At 50.0% G+C, this 6,537-nt stretch overlaps 1 non-coding gene across 1 annotated transcript; it reads left to right on the top strand.

Annotated features, from left to right (window-relative positions):
* Positions 1-4,614: 4,614 nt before the first annotated feature.
* On the top strand, positions 4,615-4,687 carry TRNAV-AAC (transfer RNA valine (anticodon AAC)). The gene has a single exon. It is a non-coding gene; the product is annotated as a tRNA-Val (tRNA).
* Positions 4,688-6,537: the final 1,850 nt, after the last annotated feature.

Below are 6,537 nucleotides of genomic sequence, written 5' to 3' on the forward strand. Positions count from 1 at the left end.
CCTGCGCTCAGGCGCGCCGGGCCGGTCTCCCTGGAGCCGTTGCGGGAAGGCGCAGGGACCCCGGCTTCGGGCCAGCCGCGGAGGCTCCAGGTCCTCTCCCCGGGCGCGCCAGCTGCGAGCGAGCTGGGGCGGCGTCGGCCTGGGGGACTCCCGCGAGCGGACTCGCAGGCTGGAGAAGTTCCTGGGCGCGACCAGGGGACGCGCTGCGTTTCCCAACGGATGTCCCCGCTCCGCGGCAGCCCAGAGGCGGTTCCCTGAATCCCTGATAGAAACTTTCCCGTTAACGAGCCCTGGAGGGAGGCGCCGGCCCTGGAAAGGGAGGCAGAGGCCGCTGCTCCCAAGGCGGGAGCCGAGGATGAGGAGCGGGTCCAGCGCGGCCTGCGCTGGCTTGTGGGAGCCGCTGAGATGGGGCTGAACCCGGGCTCTTCCCGGACACAAACCAGAAGCCGAGGCAAACGGGCCACCTCTCAAGGCTTGTCTCCTTCATGCGGCTGCAGGGAGGACGCACCGTCCTCGCCCAGCCTCCTGCTCCGCCCCTGCAGCCCCCGCACCCGCCTTTCCCTTGCAGCTCCGTGCGCCCAGCGCCGCCTCTTCACATCTCCCTGGGCGGAGGCCCCTCTCCATCGCGCAGTGCCGTCCACCCTTGTCCGCCTGTGCGGCCTCGGTCTTCCCTTGTGCCTCACCCCCACCCTTCCCCTCTGGGGAGAAGGATCCATCCGTTTTGTGTCCCTCATGCTGTGTCCCCTGGGCCTGGAACTGAGCTGCCTTGGCACAGCTGTGAATTCAGTGAGTGTTTCTTCAGTCTTACCTAGTGCTAGTGCGTGTGTTCATTGCTCTAACCCTCGTCATCCACCTGTAAGAAAGGCGCTGCTCTCACCCCATTCTACAGACAAGGAACTGCCACCTCCAGGGTTTGTGTAACTCGCACCCGGACAGCCAGGGAAGGAGCTGTCCAGCCCCCCACAAACACACACACACAGGCGGCCCCTGCAGAGGGCCAGCACGTTCAACGCCACGACCCTTCTGCAGCCCCGAGCGCTCCTCAACAGAAGCTTTTGTCTTCTAGATTCAAAAAGACAGCTGTGGAAAATAAAAACCAGTGCCCCCATCTCCTCAAGGACCAGTACTTTGCACATCACACCCAAAACACAGCAGCACACTCCGGCCCCTCCTGCAGACACACACTATTGGGTGGACGTCCCCGTGTTCACCATAAACTGGATCCTATGACGGATGCTCGTTTCGTGTCTGTAACATGCATTTTTCGTTTTTTAAACCCATCCATTGGCAAGGTCTCTATTTCGGCGGTTCTGGATTGGATGACTTCTGTCAAGCCCCTCCCGGATTCAGTCTCACGGTGGTGGGTCACCTCCTTCATTTACTTGGCATCTCCGTAAATTTACTCACATCTTGATTATTTATACAACTACCTTACTTTGATTACAAGCTATACCAGCAAGACCTTCAACTTTCAAGGTGCAAGTTACCTGCCCTCCAGGGCTGCGGTAAAGCATTATGTAAACATTAATTGTACTCTGGGTCACAGGAATCATTTTGCACAATGCAACTGTCACCTGAGCTGATCCCAGGGAATCACTAACTGCCTGTTGCTGTGTTTGGGGGGTTGTTTTTGTGGTTTAGCATTCTATAACAATTTTATTGGGGTACAATTCAATGCAGTAAAATCCACTCATTGTAATTCTACAGCTCAATGATTTTTAATCACTGCATAAGATTCTGCAACCATCACCACAATCCACTTTTAGGACAGTTCCTTTGCCAGAAAAATTTCCAGCATGTCCATCTGCAGCCAGCCCTGGTCTCGGCCTCAGCCCTAGACAGAAGTGATCTGATTTCTCTCTGTTTTAATCTGCTTTGTCTGGAAATGTCATATAAATAAACAGTAGTAGTGGAATTGCTAGTTTCAAGTATCACTTTGCTATACCAAAAAGTTAAACATAGGGTTACTATACAATCCATCAATTCCACTCCTAGGTATACATGAAAAAGAGTTGAAAACATGTGTTCATGTAAAAAATTGTACACATAATGTTCATAGGATTATTATTCATCATAGCAAAAAAGTGGAAAGAAGGGTGGGCAAGGTGGCTCACACCTGTAATCCCAGCACTTGAGGAAGCCAAGGCGGGTGAGCTGCTGGAGACCAAGAGTTTTAGACCAGCCTGGGCAACATAGTGAACCTGTCTCTACAAAAAATACAAAAAGTAGCCACATCTGGTGGTGGGCACCTATGGTACCAGCTACTTGTGAGGCTGAGGTGGGAGGATCACTTGCAACAAGGAGGCAGAGGTTGCAGTGAGCTGTCATGGCACCACTGTTCTTCAGCCTGGGTGACAGAGTGAGAACCTGTCTTAAAATAAATAAATAAATAGGCTGGGCACAGTGGCTCACGCCTGTAATCCCAGCACTTTGGGAGGCTGAGGCACGCGAATCACAAAGTCAGGAGATGGAGAAATCCTGGCCAACTTGCTGAAACTCCGTCTCTACAAATAAAACAAAAAATGAGTCGGGTGTAGTGGCGCACGCCTGTAGTCCCAGCTACTCTGCAGGCTGAAGCAGGGGAATCGTTTGAACCCGGGAGGCAGAGATTGCAGTGAACCGAGATTGCAACACTGCACTCCAGCCTGGTGACAGAGCAAGACTCCATCTCGAAATAAAATAAAATAAGTAGTGGAAAAAAAAATAAATGATCATCCATTGATAAATGGATAGAAAAAATGGAATATTCACACAATGTAAAATTATATATATATATATATATCTGAGGACAGGGATTCACTCTGTCATCCAGGAAGCAGTGCACTGGTGTAATTACAGCTCACTGCAGCCTTGGACTCCTGGGTCCAAGCAATCCTCCTGCCTCAGCATCCCAGCTAGGTGGGACTACAAGCAAGCACTACCATGCCCAGTTAACTTTGTTTGTTTGTCTGTTGTAGAGATGTGGTCTTGCTGTGTTGCACAGGCTTGTGTCCAACTCCTGGCCTTAAGCAGTCCTCCTGCCTCAACCTAGCAAAGCCCTTGGACTACAGGGGTGAGCCACCATACCTGGTCTATTTGAAATGTTTAACTGAAAAATGAACAAAAATATTAGGGTCCACATATACAGTTATTTGATTTTCACCAAAGGTACCAACGCAATTCAATGTGGAAATAACGTCTTTGGGGACAATTGGTTCAGGAACAATGGAATCTCCACAGGGGAAAGAAATTAACCTTAATCCCGACTTCATACTATAACAAAAAAATTAATATGAAATAGAATTTACACTTAAACATGCAAGCTAAAATTTAAAACTTTCCAGATTAAAAGAAAAAAAAATAGGAGAGTGTTTGGGGTGTGTGTGTGTGGGTGTGTGTGTGTGTGTGTGTGTGTGTGTTTGGAACAGGGTCTTGCTCTGTTGTCCTGGCAGCAGTGCAGCAGTGACATCTCTACTTACTCCAGCCTCAATCTCCCATGCTCAAACGATACTCCTGCCTTAGCCTCCCGAGTAGCTACAGGAACTACAGGTGTGCGCCACCACTCCTGGCTAATTTTGGGAGTTTCTGTAGACATGGTGTCCCAATATGTTGCCCAGACTGGCCTTGAACTCATCGGATCAAACGACCCACCAGCCTCAGCGTCCCAAAGCCCTGGGATTACAGGTGTGAGCCTCCATGTCAGGCCAGTTTTGGTTGTTTGTTGTGTGTTTCTTTGTCTTTAATGGAAGATATTTAAGAGACACCTTACAGTGGAAGATTAAAAAAAATGAGTCATACACATGAAAAAAGTGCTTATCATCTTTCCTCATCAGCTAAATGCAAACTTAAACCGTGAGGAAATACTACATACCCAGAAGAATGGCTAGAAGTTAAAAAAATATCATCATAATACGTGAAAAGTACCAAATGCTGCCACGGAGGGAGCCTCACAACGCTTGCACAGTGTTGATGGGAGGAAAATAACCTCAATGTCCAACCGCAGTGGCTGCTTGGATAATCGAGAGCTCCACCAAACAATGGAACAGTGAAAATGGTGTTGTGGGCTAGTTCCTCTTTCATTCCACTCCAATTTCCCCAGGCCCACAAGCTCCAGCTCCACTCACGAACTCATGGCCTCATATTCTCCAAGCAGCTTCTTCTGAAAGTCTCTTCTCTTAGAAAACGGTGCCAGCGCGCCCCTGCTCTTCAACCCCACGCCCACTTGTCAACCCCAGACAGCTCGACTGCCTCGCATCTCTCTGAGGTCGCCACCACAGCTTCCCTCAGGACTCCCATGCCCACTTATGCCACCACGTCGGGCATGAAAACTTCCTTTTCCTGTCTCTCGCTCGCTCGCTCGCTTTTTCTTTCTTTTCTCTCTTTCGAGACAGAGTCTTGCTCTGTCTCCCAGGCTGGAGTGCAGTGGCGCAAACATAGCTTAGTGCAGCCTCGACCTCCTGGGCTCCAGCCGTCCATCCGTCTCAGCCTTCCAAGTGCTGAAACGTCCTTTTCTTGCGTGCTTATGCCCATTAGCCAAGCTCAAAGGGACGCATGGAGGAAGCTCAGAATCACCGTGAGAAATCAAATAGGGCCCGTTGTCGTGCCTCATTGTGATGGCCCTGGAGACCCAAGCGAGTTTCCGTAGTGTAGTGGTTATCACGTTCGCCTAACACGCGAAAGGTCCCCGGTTCGAAACCGGGCGGAAACAGCACTTTCTATTTTACACCTCACTACCTCAAGTTAATTACACAGACAACTAGCCTGGAACACCCCACCACTATCTCCACCTGGTTACGGAGAACAGGCCATCAAGGGTATTTATACCGTTGCCCTTCCTCAACGGTTGAGGCACCCCAGGTGGTACCTCAACTGTTGGCACCTGGGAAGAACTGAACCCACCTCACTTGCTGCGGACAGCAGCGCCGACAAACTTCGCACAAAGCCCGTCCACTGGACAGCTGCGCGCTGCCAAATGGAATCCAGATCCCGAGAAAGCGTGGGGCCCAAAGCGAGTTCCAACGTTTTGTAACCCATGGGAGGACAAAATGGAGAAATCACAAAAAGATGGTAGTGGTGGGATTCGAACCTATGCATCCGAAGACACTGCAGCCTTAATCTAGCGCCTTAGACAGCTCGGCCTTGGCTCTCTTTCTCACGGCGGTGTACTTACATATTTCTCTTCTTTATGCAACATCGCTAGGGTCCCCGAGCCAACAAGGCATTGGGGCAAATCCGCAGGGCATCGCAGAACCAACGCCTTCCAGCAGGATTCGCTGGGCCAGAGGACCCAGACGGGAAAACGTTCCACCAGCGCCCGGGCAGAGAGGACTCGCAAAGCACAGGCCCCAGGATCTGCTTTGGGGGTCACTCAGAGAGTCACCCACATCGGCTGTCTTTGGGGAGCCAGCGTGAGTGATGGGGAAGCCCCCTACGCTATCACGTTAAAGAAAGATTAAAAACAAAAAAAAAACAAAAAAACACACACACAAAAACCAGGGCCGGCCGGGCGCCGTGGCTCACGCCTGTAATCTGAGCACTTTGGGAGGCTGAGGCGGGCGGATCACGAGGTCAGGAAATCGAGACCATCCTGGCTAACACGAGGAAACCCCGTCTCTACTAAAAATACAAAAACACTAGCCAGGTGAGGTGGCGGCGCCTGTAGTCCCAGATACTCAGGAGGCTGAGGCAGGAGAATGGCGGGAACCCGGGAGGCGGAGCTTCCAGTGAGCCGAGATCTCGCCACCGCACTCCAGCCTGGGCAACACAGGGAGAATCCGTCTCATAACAACAACAACAAAAAAAGTGCAAAAGCAATCCAACGGAGAAAGGATTACGTTTTCACCAAAGAGTGCTGGAGCAGCCATAGGCCAAACTAATGAACCTTAGCAAAGCCTCGCAGCTGAGACAAAAATGAACCCAAAGGAGACGGTAGGCTTGACTGTCTGTCACATTTAAAACTATACAACTTCAAAAAGACATAGGAGAAAATCTAGACCTAGAGCTGGGTGAAGAGTTCTTTGACTTGACACCAGAAAAAAAAAAAAAAAAAGTAAGTTGGACCTCACCACAAACCAACAGTTCTCTGTGAAGACTCTGGCAGGAGGATTAGATGTTTTTGAAGTCAAGTAAAAGATCTGGGTAATCACGGGTACTTTGGCAAAAACAATGCTCTTTATCCGACACCTGAAGGTCCTGGTGTCAGAGCTTAACATCTACTCGGGAACACATTTCACAGAAGGAAAAAAAAAAAAAGGAACGGAATGGATGTACAGGGTTTTTCTGTTTTTTTAAATTCATAAAATCATTAATGCTCACAGTTTGTTGTCTGTTTTTATTATTATTATTATTATTATTTTGAGATGGAGTGTCGCTCTGTCACCCAGGCGGATGGCAATGGCGCGATCTCGGCTCACTGCAGCCTTAGCCTCCAGGGTTCAAGCGGGTTATTGTAAAAATACAATAACTTTTGTATTTTTCATAGACACAGGGTTTCCCCATGCTGCCCAGGCTGGTCTCAAACTTCCAAACCCAAGTGATCCGCCGGCCTCGGCCTCCCAA

The sequence above is a fragment of the Macaca fascicularis genome, chromosome 6, assembly GCF_037993035.2.
Source record: "Macaca fascicularis isolate 582-1 chromosome 6, T2T-MFA8v1.1".
Classification (NCBI taxonomy): domain Eukaryota; kingdom Metazoa; phylum Chordata; class Mammalia; order Primates; family Cercopithecidae; genus Macaca; species Macaca fascicularis.